Below are 13,592 nucleotides of genomic sequence, written 5' to 3'. Positions count from 1 at the left end.
AATGTCTATAGAGGGATAAGGTAAAGGTAAAGGGACCCCTGACCATTAGGTCCAGTCGTGGCCGACTCTGGGGTTGTGGCGCTCAACTCCCTTTACTGGCCAAGGGAGCCGGTGTACAGCTTCTGGGTCATATGGCCAGCATGACTAAGCCGCTTCTGGCGAACCGGAGCAGCGCACGGAAACGCCATTTATCTTCCCGCCGGAGCGGTATCTATTTATCTACTTGCACTTTGACGTGCTTTCGAACTGCTAGGTTGGCAGGAGCAGGGACCAAGCAATGGGAGCTCGCCCCGTCGTAGGGATTCGAACCACCAACCTTCTGATCGGCAAGTCCTAGGCTCTGTGGTTTAACCCACAGTGCCACCAGTGATAGAGGGATAAATTCGCACAAATATTGAGGAAGTTTCATGAGAACTTGGGGGGGGGGTGCTGAATCATAGACTGGTAATATAACTTGCATTGCACGTAACTTAGTCCTCTCAGGTTCCTGGAAGATGAAGATGGAGCTATTCCTGTTAAGAGGGTTGATGTCAATTTTGATGGTCTGCTCCTGGTCCCTTGTGAACATCACATCCACATCACCAGCTGACCGCACAATTTGGAACGACAGGCAAGATCTGCTTAAGAGTCATTTTAAAGGTCACAGATGGGTTATGTTCCCTGATCTGTGCAAAAAATCATAATTAAAAAGAAGCTCTGTGCACTGGCTAATCACTTGGGCTCTCTAACTCTACCACCATTTTATTTACTTTAGGATTAATTGCCAGTAAAAGGTCATTTGATCAAAAGAAGTTCTCCGAAATCCTTAGTGGCTTCATGAACATTTTGCCTTAGGGGTTTGACAAATTGTTTCATCGGTTTATTTTTAATATGACAAAACAGAGCTTGTTAGACTGAGTTTCCTACAGCAAACACAAGCAGATTAAGCTACGTGTTACTATTAGCCATGTGCAAAAGCCCACAGGACGGAATCGGTTCCATTATATTAGCCCCAAGGAGTGGGTTTTCTTCGAAAATCTGTTTGCTGAACCAAAATTGGCACTCACTTCTGTAGTGCTCAGCTCTCTCAGTTGGTCAGTGTGATAAGCACCATTGGTGTTTTTTATGAATGTGTTTTAATATCTGTGGTTCCATTATATCATGGGCTTCAGAACATTTTGGCATTCAATGCAATCAGATGTTTTGGCAAACCATCGTTTATCATTGCAAGAATGAACAGTGGTGAGGTCTGGGCTCCCCCACCCCACTTCCTTCATATATGGTTTGGGATCCAGGCTTGAGAGCAAACTATGGATTGCACAAACCCTCATTTGTTGCAAATGGGAAACTGGTTTTCCATGAAGTAGGAGCTCTCTCAACCTGGGCTACTCTCTTCCCATGAAGAAAGAAGCAAAAATGAGAGGGGAACACATTAGCCTAACATTCACACTGCTTCTCCTAATAATGATGAACTATGTTTCTTATCTTAAAAAGCAGAGACATCTCCTTGGCAACAAAGGTCTGTATAGTTAAAGCTATGGTTTTCCCAGTAGTGATGTATGGAAGTGAGAGCTGGACCATAAAGAAGGCTGATCGCCAAAGAATTGATGCTTTTGAATTATGGTGCTGGAGAAGACTCTTGAGAGTCCCATGGACTGCAAGAAGATCAAACCTATCCATTCTGAAGGAAATCAGCCCTGAGTGCTCACTAGAAGGACAGATCCTGAAGCTGAGGCTCCAGTACATTGGCCACCTCATGAGAAGAGAAGACTCCCTGGAAAAGACCCTGATGTTGGGAAAGATGGAGGGCACAAGGAGAAGGGGATGACAGAGGACGAGATGGTTGGACATTGTTCTCGAAGCTACCAGCATGAGTTTGACCAAACTGCGGGAGGCAGTGGAAGACAGGAGTGCCTGGCGTGCTCTGGTCCATGGGGTCACAAAGAGTCAGATACGACTAAATGACTAAACAACAACAACATGTTTCTTATTACTCTCAATACAGTCTTCTCATTGGTTTCCCGATTTTTCAGTGCATCGTAATCCTATCCATGCCTACACAGCAACTGAGCCATCTGTATGTATTTAGCCTGGGCATGGAGATGAATTTCCCATGACATGGTAAAACTACAAGGAATAGGATTAAAAACAGAGCCACAGGTTTCTTACCTTGGGAACAACAATCTCTATAGAACAGCAACCCATCAGCTGAAGACCAGAGCAGTGTCACACCCATCTTTGAAGTCCTGGAGTAGTTTTGATTGTGGCCGGGGTACAGTTGCCCCTTCAACAGAACTGGTAAAGCCCAGGAGTCGGGTTTTCACTTGCGTCTCGGTCTCCTAGAGAGGAAGGCGGGCATGGTTGAGAAAGTAAAAGGCTAGTCCAGGATTGTTTATTCTGACTGGCCACAGCTCCCCAGGATCTCTGGCAGAGCTCCTTTGCATTGTCTGCTTCTTTTGACAACAACAACAACAACAACAATTGTTGTTGTTAGCCGCCCTGAGCCCGGCTTCGGCTGGGGAGGGCGGGATATAAATAAAATTTATTATTATTATTATTTATTATAATAATTTTTTATTTATATCCCGCCCTCCCCAGCCGGGCTCAGAGCGACTAACAACAATAAAAGTAACACAATTTACATAAAATCACAAGCAATTAATTGAAATGCATTCTAAAATCCATTCTAAAATCAATTCAAAATCAAATTAATGGCAGCCATTGGGCTAGAGTTCTGTGAGAATTACCGAAGGAGTGGGTCAGACTGTGCCTTGGCCATCCTCCATAGTGTAGGTCTCTTCCACAATCTGTCCGCTTGTGCTGCTGCAGATGGGTTTCGTCTCTCTCCGCTCCTCCCAGTGGTCATGTGTCTTCTGGTCACTGCTGTGGATACAGAGTTTGACTGTCTGCCTCCAGGCACTGCTGTCACCTGCAAGAGATTCCCACATGGCGGGGTCGGTGTGGCCAGCCTTCTTGTCATGCTCACAGACATCTTTGTAATGCAGAGCTGGTCTGCCAATGGGCCTGGTGCCTGAAGCCAGCTCTCCGAAGAGCACATCTTTGGGGTCTTCCATTCTGTGGACAGGACCAAGCAAGTGTAGACGTCGCTGAGAGAGGAGTGCGAACATGCTGGGAATGCGGGCTTAGGAGAACACACTGCCTTGTGATACCCCAAATCTTCCTGAAGCAGTGCATGTAGAAGGCATTGGGGCATTGCTCCTGACAGTGGTGAGTTGCCCACGACTCACTTCAGGGCTAGCGATCCCATGGAATCGTTTGGCCTGAAAAACCACTTCAGGTGACCTGCCAGCCCTCCTGATATTAGGCACCTCTTTCTCTTGCCTTTGACTTGCCTCTTCTCCTTCAGGTGCACTGCTATTGCACCCGAGGTCTTAGTGCTTAGGAAGCAGGAATAAGTGCTCTTTTTTCCTGTTTCCTGACAGCTAAGAACCTCAGCGCAGTGGCACCGTGCCAGAACAAGAAGAGGTGCATTTGCGAACACAGTCAAGGGCTTTCCTTCCTATTGCAGCCCTGGGGGATTTGGGTGAAACACACCCAAATAATGCAGCTGAAGGAGAAAATTATATACACAGGAGAACACAACAGCGGGACAACTAAATAAGCAACAGAAATTGGAACAGCGGATTAAGTGCAGTCAGCAGCACAAGCAGAATGATCAAAGCACCAAAGAGAAGGGAACTCTGGGCTTTTTTTTTTTTTGAAAGGTGGGATAGATTTAAAAACAAAACACAAACACAAACAATGTCTATGTAATCCAGACCAAAGGCTCAACAAAACAGTAGTCTTGACTCAACATACTATAATATGCACGCACTAGAGGTAAGGATTAGTAAATCTAACAATTTTGGAATCTTGCAGTTTCTCATTTTTCTAATCATAGTTCTCCACATTTCTTCACTGGTTTGAGTGTTGTTGTTTTTAAAGAGGCCTCATTAAAACTCATCAGCATTTTAGTGTGAATTTCTCCTAACAGACATACTTCTGAACACAGTTTTGCCGAATACAAGTTACAGACGCTTCAGGTTACAGACTCCGCTAACCCAGAAATAGTGCCTCAGGTTAAGAACTTTGCTTCAGGATGGGAACAGAAATCATGTTCCAGCGGAAGCGGGAGGCCCCATTAGCTAAAGTGGTACCTCAGGTTAAGAACAGTTTCAGGTTAAGAACAGACCTCCAGAACGAATTAAGTTCTTAACCCAAGGTACCACTGTATACATATTGGCACAAAGCAAATAATGAATTTCTATATGTTACTTTCACAATTAAATGCATTTCCATGCACACTTGGACCCAGCCCAAGTGTATGGGTTTATGTACGCATTGCTTGGCTGGAGACCTACATTGTGAATTTTGAAGGATGGCTGCATTTCAGTTTCTGTATTGTTTTGGAAGGTGTGAATTAGGTAGGTTCACCTTTAAATGCAAACTGAATTGAATTTCTCCCCCAACTTTTACTGAAGGTGGGACAGAGAAATTATGCTTCAAGGCACCGGCTTGGTTTATTTCCATTTCCCCTGGATTCTCGGATGGGAGTTTTTGCCAAAATGGTTAACATAAAAGGATATTGACATCACCATTGGCAAGGGATACAGATCTATTAAAAAGGATTTTCCTCCCCCCTTGCTCTATTCAGTTTACTTCACAGTATTCATAGATAGCAGGCCAATATGTTGACATGGACTGATCAGGTGCAGAGCTTGGGGACAGCAATAGCAGAAGGCAACCTAATTTATTGTGACACCTTCAGAGAATGTCCAGAAAGCACTGTGATAATTTGAAGTTTGGAGTAAATAATGAGGGAGGTAAACAGGAATCGGTGTGGCAGGGCACACAGTGAGTTCACACTATAAAAAGTATTATTATTATTATTATTATTATTATTATTATTATTAGTGCTATTTTTCTAGAAAAACAGGTGGCTGAACTCACCATGAACACCTCCCTCATTCTCTTATAATGGCAATGGTACCCACCTGAGAAGTGCCAGAACTGCTGAAAAAAGCCATTATTATTATTATTATTATTATTATTATTATTATTATTATTATTATTATTATTATTTCTACAAAACAAACAAACAACTGAAAGAATTACAGACTGGAGAAAACGCATCCAGCCACACCAGAAGAAGTCAGTTTGACAGTACAAACTGTGTATCTGGTCCCTACCAGAGAAGAATGGCAAACCAAGCTGATAAGACTATGCCGAAATGGCAAAACCAGAAAGCTCAGGAACCAAGAAGACAAAAACTTTAAGAAAGAATGGGGGGAAAATATAATTTATTTAGGAGACCACTGTAAGCAGATGAAAACATTAGCAGTATTTAATAACACTTATAACAATCACTATGGACAATATGGATAGATACAAAACATGGGATTATGAAACAATATGCAGTTGAAAATGCTGACAATAAGATCCATGGAGGAGATGGGAGGAAGTCTGTAGATTCAGAGAAATCTCTAAATCTGGATATTTATTTGGTATTGTAAAATGCTTGTAAAATAAAATAAAAAATTATTTACAAACCGTGTGTCTGGTTAGGTCAATAACAAATTTAGACTTAGGTTAGTTACCTATAAGGTAAAGGTAAAGGGACCCCTGACCATTAGGTCCAGTCGTGACCAACTCTGGGGTTGCGGCGCTCATCTTGCTTTACTGGCCAAGGGAGCCGGCGTACAGCTTCTGGGTCCTGTGGCCAGCATGAATAAGCCACTTCTGCCGAACCAGAGCAGCGCATGGAAATGCCGTTTACCTTCCCACCGGAGTGTACCTATTTATCTACTTGCACTTGGACGTGCTTTCGAACTGCTAGGTTGGCAGGAGCAGGGACCGAGTAACGGGAGCTCACTCCGTCGCGGGGATTCGAACCGCCGACCTTCTGATCGGCAAGTCCTAGGCTCTGTGGTTTAACCCACAGCACCACCCGCGTCCCCTTGCATCTACTATACCTGTTCGCAATTAAGAAGAAGAGGAGGAGGAAGAAGAAGAAGAAGAAGAAGAGTAGTTTGGATTTGATATCCCGCTTTATCACTACCTGAAGGAGTCTCAAAGCGGCTAACAATCTCCTTTCCCTTCCTCCCCCACAACAAACACTCTGTGAAGTGAGTGGGGCTGAGAGACTGAGTATGACTAGCCCAAGGTCACCCAGCAGCTGCATGTGGAGGAGCAGGAAATTGAACCCAGTTCACCAGATTACGAGTCCACCGCTCCTAACCACTACACCGCACTGGCTCTCAGGCAAAGAGTCCCTCCAAAGTGATTTTTTGGAATTGGGGGCTCTGGTTTCCAGTCCTGAGTATACGACTGATGTTATATTTTACTATTTATCATTGCATCCTTAAAATACCTACATTCATAAGATCCGATTGGTCAGATGTATGGAGGTGCCCATCTTGACACACAGGGCTGGCAAACTTAACTCTGCAAACTGCTGTCACTCTCAGTTGCCAGGATACTGTCCTGTTCCAACCAGGCTATGGGCCTGCAGCATGTTAAGCTGGAACTGGCAAGTATTCACTGACCTTCAGCTGGAATCTGGCCAGCGAGATGGTCCAGGCTGCAAATAATAGGGCAGAATGCAAGCTCTGGCTGACACAAGCGGAGTTTGGCTCTGTTGGATCTGGGAGAACTCCCAGGAAGGGCAGATGTTCATCTAACAGAGTCCCCAGAGTTTGACCAGCTCTTTACATCCCTCAGCCTAATAATCGCTGCCAGAGTTCTGCCCGCTGAGCAAAGCTATGGGGAAATTAAAGTCTTCGAAGTTTGAAGGAACCTGCTGTGGTGTTATGTACTGAGTTGAATAGGATCCAAAATGCAGCAGTCTGATTGGTCCTAGAACAATAGGATTCAGAATGCAGCAGTCTGATTGGTCCTAGAACAATAGGATTCAGAATGCAGCAGTCTGATTGGTCCACAGGAGCCACCCAATCCAGCTCCAGGTGGAAGTGAATGCTCAACCTGATTGGCCTACAAGAGAATCCCGGAATTAGCCAATCACGTGGGGCCCATTGTGTAAAAAATGTATATAAAGCAGACATTCTGGGGGAACTTCCATTCCTCCTCACCACAATGAGCTGAATAAAGAGCATGAAATCCACTCTCGACTCTGAGTAGATTTCATGTGGCTTTCTTGAACAGCTTAAAATTGAACCCTTTGCCTTCTCTACCGAGGAACCATTAGAGGGAGAAGCATTATGGGTAGTTAGCAGCTTAAAAAAAAATGGAGTTAGTGGTGGGCGTCATAAGCCTACATACTTTGGACTTTGGCTCCACCCACTTTGGCCATGTGACCCCAGCCACTTTCCCCGGGGAGCTGGGCCCTAAGGGGAAAGGGATTCCTTGCTGCTGTTATACAGGGGTGTTCATAGAAGCATAGAATTGTAGAATTGGAAGGAACCACGAGGGTCATCTAGTCCAAACCCCTGTAGTGCAGAAATCTTTCGCCCAACATCAGGAACAAATCCACAACGCCGAGATTGAGTCTCATGCTTTACCAACTGCATCCTCCCCGAGGGTTTTCCTTTTCCTGGGGCTTACTGTTGTGATCGTTTGATATTTCCCTTCTCTTTCTTGGCGTATCTTATTTTATTTATTTTAAAATTGCACTAGATGCACTCCTAATGTGTCCTTTTAACTAATTTTACGATTTCATCTTTCCATTGTTGCAACCCACCCTGGGAACTTACGGTGAAGGGCAAGTAAGCAATCTAAATAATAATAAAAACAAAAATTACAAGAAGTGATAATATAATGTTGTTTCCCCCTTTCTTTTGCAATCTTATTTCTTTTTGATAGTCCTAACTGTATGATTTGGGGGTGGGTTAGGTGGAAAACATCCGACTGCATGGGCATAGCGGGGGGGGGGGAGCTGCCCTCCCCCCAGATCAAGTAAAACAATAGAAATACTGACACGTCAGTTCTGCCCTCCCCAAGAAAAATCCTGGCTACGCCCATGTCTGGCTGCATCACAAGTGCATGCATTTATCGCAGCGAGTAAAAGTTATCGCGAAGTCCCCTTAAAATTCACGCCACAGCCATAGCCCTTCATCAGTTGAACAATGGACGTTCCGTTCAGTCCTGCACTTAAATGCCACTGGCTGAACCTTCCTCTCTCCTAACAATTAGTTCCAGACATACAGAATCTGCAATTCATGGCAGTGTTCGGTATCATAAAATACAATTGCCAATGCTTAGGTTAGGTGACTGATGGGGCAAAGGGTATGGCAGGAAGAAATTGCAGCATTTAGAGAAGGAGAGTTAGTTTTCCAAAGCAGAGACATCACCTTCCCCACAGAGGTCCGTATAGTTAAAGCTATTGTTTTCCCAGTAGTGATGTATGGAAGTGAGAGCTGGACCATAAAGAAGGCTGATCGCCGAAGAATGGATGCTTTTGAATTATGGTGCTGGAGGAGACTCTTGAGAGTCCCACGGACTGCAAGACTCCAACCATCTTGTCCCCTGTCGTCCCCTTCTCCTTGTGCCCTCCATCTTTCCCAACATCAGGGTCTTTTCCAGGGAGTCTTCTCTTCTCATGAGGTGGACAAAGTATTGGAGCCTCAGCTTTAGGATCTGTCCTTCCAGTGAGCACTCAGGGCTGATTTCCTTCAGAATGGATCGGTTTGATCGTCTTGCACTCCATGGGACTCTCAAGAGTCTCCTCCAGCACCAGAATTCAAAAGCATCAATTCTTCGGCAACCAACCTTCTTTATCTAGGGCTTATTATCCCCCCAAAGGCTGCTTATTAGACATTTGGCAGGGATCAGCTTAGCCTGGGAGTTCCTGGCCAAGATCCCCTGAGCGTAGCTGGTCCCAGTGGGGATTTGCAGTCGGCCCCACTTGCCAAGGAACCATCCGAAGCACACATTGAGTCTCCCAATGTTTCATTTGCAGCCATGTCTTTACTTGCGTTTGCCCGTTTGTTTGAAAATGTCTGTACAGGGGGAGAGAAAGAGTTAATAGGTGGACCAATAGAAAAGCCAGAGGCGGAGCCTGCCTGTTTATAAAAGGGCTTAGCCCGAGGTTTGAGCTAGTTGTTGGTGGTTAGTTGGTTGGTTTTAGTGGGTTGGTTGGTTTGGAAAGGCAGTTGGAAAAGCAGTTGGCAGGCAGTTGGAAATAGAGAGACAGTTGGTGCAGTTGGTTCTTGTGTGAGGGGAGGTAGAAGAGTTAGAGACAGGATAAAAATAAGAGTAGGAAGGTAAAGAGTAACAACGTTTTGAATGCAGTTGAAGTTTATTTGTGTCTGCAATAAACTACACTCTTCTTTGTTAACTTAAGAACCTGACTGAGACTAAGTGATTTACCGGGGAGGGCCTGGTTGGTGGCAGCAGATTAGTGGTGGACGGGTCAATAATTCGTGAGACAATTGGGGGCTCCGTACGAACTCCAACCTCCCCCATCGTGCCATAGGGCATCAGGTGTGGGGTGGCTTGAGGGAAACAGCCTTGTGGGCTAAATTGGGATCTGTGTGGGCCTCAGCTTGGCCCATGTGCAATACCTCTAAGGCTGTTTGGCTTAATCTGACGTGCGGCCAGATATTCCTGAGATATTTTAGATGAGGGTGTGATTTCTGCATATTCCTTGCATGGCGTGTGTGGCACCTCTTGGTGTTGCTGCTGACCTTTAAAGCCCTAAATGGCCTCTTGGTTTTATATACCCAAAGGAGCGTCTCCACCACCATCGTTCAGCCCAGACACTGAGGTCCAGCGCCGAGGGCCTTCTGGCGGTTCCCTCCCTGCGAGAAGTGAGGTTACAGGGAACCAGGCAGAGGGCCTTCTCAGTAGTGGCCCCCGCCCTGTGGAACACCCTCCATTCAGATGTCAAGGAAATAAACAACTACCTGACTTTTAGAAGACATCTGAAGGCAGCCCTGTTTAGGGAAGTTTTTAATGTTTGATGTTTTATTCTGTTTTTTAATATTCTATTGGGAGCCGCCCAGAGTGGCTGGGGAAACCCAGCCAGATGGACAGGGTATAAATAATTATCATTATATAAAAACAAACTTGCAAGTTTGAGGCCTTCAAGATTTCACTGAGCGGTTTCATGTGAACTTGTGCCGTGTGCTATGGGGTAGCTTTTAGTGTCGTGTTAGGGCTCCGCATTTTGGAAGAGTGTCAATGGTGAGGACGTACTGTTATGGCAGCAGCTTGTTCACGCCGCCTCTGCCTTCTCTCTCCTGCATTGCGAGCCGCCGTTCTCTCACATTGTGCATGACAGATGATGGAAGGCAGGGGAATCCCTAAAATAAAACATAACCCAGTGAGAAGCAAGGGTGAGGAAAGGCTTGAATGCGGCAGGTTCCAAACCATCCCCACCAGAGGGCACTTCAATCCACCAGAGTTTGCTTTCATCTAAGGAACCTTCGCTTCAGATTGCCCTAGCATGGCTGATACATTCCCGCTTGGGCTGAAATTTCTAAGTTCTGTGCATCTTGACTGCCCATTCCACCGGCCTACAAATTCTCTATTATCTGGGTTGTGTTGCCATTTAATTACTGACTGCTAATTCAGGACCATCCAGAAAATCCGGTCTTCAGGGCAGGAACAAGGGAGAGATCTAGTTAAAATGAGGGCAAAAAGACAAGGAGGCAGTGAGAAGGTTTTAGGTACTGATAACATGATATGTTTTATGGCCCTTTGTGTTCACCAGAACTACAAATGAGGATTGAGTAATGTGTGCTTCACACATTATGAATGGCATGGAGAGAATAGATAGAGAAAAAGTCCCTCCCCCCCTCATGGCACTAGACCTCAGGGACATCCATTGAAGCTGAATCTTTGAAGATTGAGGACACCTGGCTTGCCAGCAATACATGTGAAAAGGATGTAGGGGTCTTAGTGGACTACAAACTTAACATGAGTCAGCAGTGTGATGCAGCAGCAAAAAAGGCTAATGCTATTCTAGGCTGCATCAACAGAAGCACAGTGTCTAGTAATAGTTGTTGGTGCCCTTATAATAGATTCTTTTATTTTATTTGGTTTTATTGCTATCTTTCTTTTTTATTCAGGATGTGCTTTTATATCCTGAAACCCATTTTTATAATTTTTGTGAGTGTTATGCAAATATTTTTATTTTTATTTTTTTTGGGGGGGGGGCGGGGAGAAAAGTAAAAGAATGGAAACCAACAATGCAATACATTGTAAGGCGATATGAATTGAATAACATTTTTTACAATGGCCCCTATTCCTGTGGTTATCCTGTGAAGAAGATACAAATTAAATTTAATGTTGAATCACAAACCGCAAAGTTGGAAGGGACCCTGCGGTTCATCTAGCCCAACCCCCTGCAATGCAAGGAAGCACAACTAAAAAATCCCTGAGAGATGGCCACCCAACCTCTGTTTAAAAAGCCTCCAGTGTGTTTTGTGAGATTGGTTGGTGTATTAAGTGTGTCTGCTATTTGTGTGTCCATTTTCTGAAGTGAATCTCTCTCCTTCTTCCCTCCCCCTGCAGCACTTCTGTAACCTTTGGAGTCACAATCTGCACACAACATCCTGCCATATACTCTGCCCACGCAGCCATCTGTTCCATCCAACAGCGTTTCGTCAAGTTTGGGTACCACGCTGGAAAGAGGCAGATTTCTCCTCTTCTCCAGCCCTATTCTCCTTTGCACTCTGCCTTCCCAGAGTCTTCCTTTCCTGCTGCTGCGCTGAATGATCACCAGGGCCCTTTCTTGGGGGAGGTCTTGCATAACGAATCGACCTGTTAAGATGGTCAAATGCAAGTGCCGTCCTCTCCTCGGTTAAAATAAATGTTAGAAAATTCAGTCCGGAGCTTTCGAATCGGTGGATTAGCCTTTGTTCCCATTTGAATTACTAATTTCTCTCCCTAGAATCAGCTGCCCAGAGAGGGACCCTTTCATAGCTGGAGAATTAACGTGCGAAGGTCGCCTTCGCAAGGCTGGGATCATCGATTCACAGGCGGGAGGGGAGAATTAGGGTCAAAGGGGTTCAGATGTAGCTAAGGGATACCGGGAGCTGCTTCCCATTCATCCGCAGCGATGTTTGGGTTAGGAATGTGTGTGTTGGCTAATTACATCTCGGAGCCCTTTTCTTGGGGGCTGCCATTGATTTTCAGTTGTCCTGGGAATGCTCGTCGCCAGCAGCATCTCGGAGCTGAATTTTAAGAGATGTCATGTCCAAATGCACACACTCCACGACTGCTTCCTTTTGCCAATCAAATGAAAACAACTTTCCTTCCCAACTACTACTACTTCTTCTTTGGCAATCCCTCATAGCCAAATAAACTTGTCTTCCATAAACACAGTTTTAACAGTGAGTCCATAAATGACAGTGTAGGCCAATTCTGGATCCACACGTCCTTCCACGGTGGGGACATTGGTTTCCTGGCGGGAGTTGATCATGGTGAGGGTTTGCCAAACATACCTTCCTCTTAGCACGTTTCTCCCTTTCGTCCTGAGTTTGAGTGTCTTCAAAGCCCATGACACTTTTGGTAAAGGCTGTTCTCCAGTTGGAGCACTTGCAGGCCAGTGTTTCCCAGTTGTTGGTGTTTATACTACATTTTTAAAGATTTGCCTTGAGAGACTCTTTCAACCTCTTCTGTTGACCACCAGCATTACGCTTTTCATTTTTAAATTCAGAATAGAGTAGTTGCTTTGGAAGATTATCATCAGGCATCCACACAACATGACCAGTCCAACAAAGTTGATGTTGAAGAATATTGCTTCAACACTAGTGATCTTTGCTTCTTCCAGTACACTGACATTAGTTTGCCTATCTTCCCAAGTGATGTGTACATTTTTTTGGAGACACCGTTAATGGAATCTTTCCTTCCCAACATTCCTTGCCTAGCACAATACATCTCAAAATTAATTCAGACAAGTTAAAATCTGGGCAGGTGGCAATTATCAGGGTGGAGTTGAGCGTGGTTAATACTTGCCAGGACCAACTGTTTCCACTAATCATACAAGGACCTGTGAGCAGGTCCAACACAGCCTGTGCTTTTAGAATGAACATCACACACTCTGACCATAGATTTGGGTGGCGAAGGGGTCTGCTTGGCTTTCCATTAATGCATACTTTGGATGTGGCCTAATGAACCCATTGAACAAAAAAGCCCAATCTCAAGAACAGAAAGATGGGGAGAAATCGGGAGCAAAGGTTTCTCTTGTCTAACCTCCTGACAAGGAGCTCCACATAAAAGCAAGCGAGAAGCAGAGCACTTTCAGAACTGTTTTTTGTTTAACTCCCCACCCCGGTCTTGCCAAATGCGCAGAGAGCACACGCGAGGTTTCAGCATAAGTTATTCCGGTGGCGCTTCTTGTTTAGAGAATGCCAGAATTCATTGTTTGCAATTTGGTGCTGCGGGATCCAATCAATAGCTGACAATAAAATATTATTCCAAGTGATGTCAACGTTTTGAGAGGCCCTGATTGATTGCTTTAATTTTGCCGTCTTGAGAGGGTGCGTTCGTGTGTGTGTGCGCGCGTGCACACACACTTTAAACCAAACGCTCTCCTGATTCCTTTAGCTCTGTCTATTTCTCTTGAACACTAGTTAAGTAAAATGACATATTTATTATGTCAGATTTATTGGACAGATGGTAGTGTATTTTGTTCAGATTCTACCCCCCCC

The 13,592-nt window shown here is 44.9% G+C and overlaps 2 long non-coding RNA genes across 2 annotated transcripts; one reads left to right on the top strand and one right to left on the bottom strand.

The window, feature by feature from the left end:
- Window positions 1–459: 459 nt before the first annotated feature.
- Window positions 460–9,061, bottom strand: LOC309326126. The gene is made up of 3 exons (XR_014150180.1): window positions 8,997–9,061; window positions 2,149–2,318; window positions 460–617 (listed from the first exon to the last, which is right to left on the bottom strand). It is a non-coding gene; the product is annotated as an uncharacterized lncRNA (long non-coding RNA).
- A 4-nt stretch (window positions 9,062–9,065) lies between these two features.
- Window positions 9,066–11,764, top strand: LOC309326119. The gene is made up of 2 exons (XR_014150173.1): window positions 9,066–9,197; window positions 11,452–11,764. It is a non-coding gene; the product is annotated as an uncharacterized lncRNA (long non-coding RNA).
- The last annotated feature ends 1,828 nt before the right edge of the window (window positions 11,765–13,592 follow it).

Source organism: Podarcis erhardii, assembly GCF_964252035.2.
Source record: "Podarcis erhardii genome assembly, chromosome: 12".
Classification (NCBI taxonomy): Eukaryota; Metazoa; Chordata; class Lepidosauria; order Squamata; family Lacertidae; genus Podarcis; species Podarcis erhardii.
Note: the sequence above shows the minus strand (reverse complement) of the source record. Positions and strands in the feature narration are given on the sequence as shown.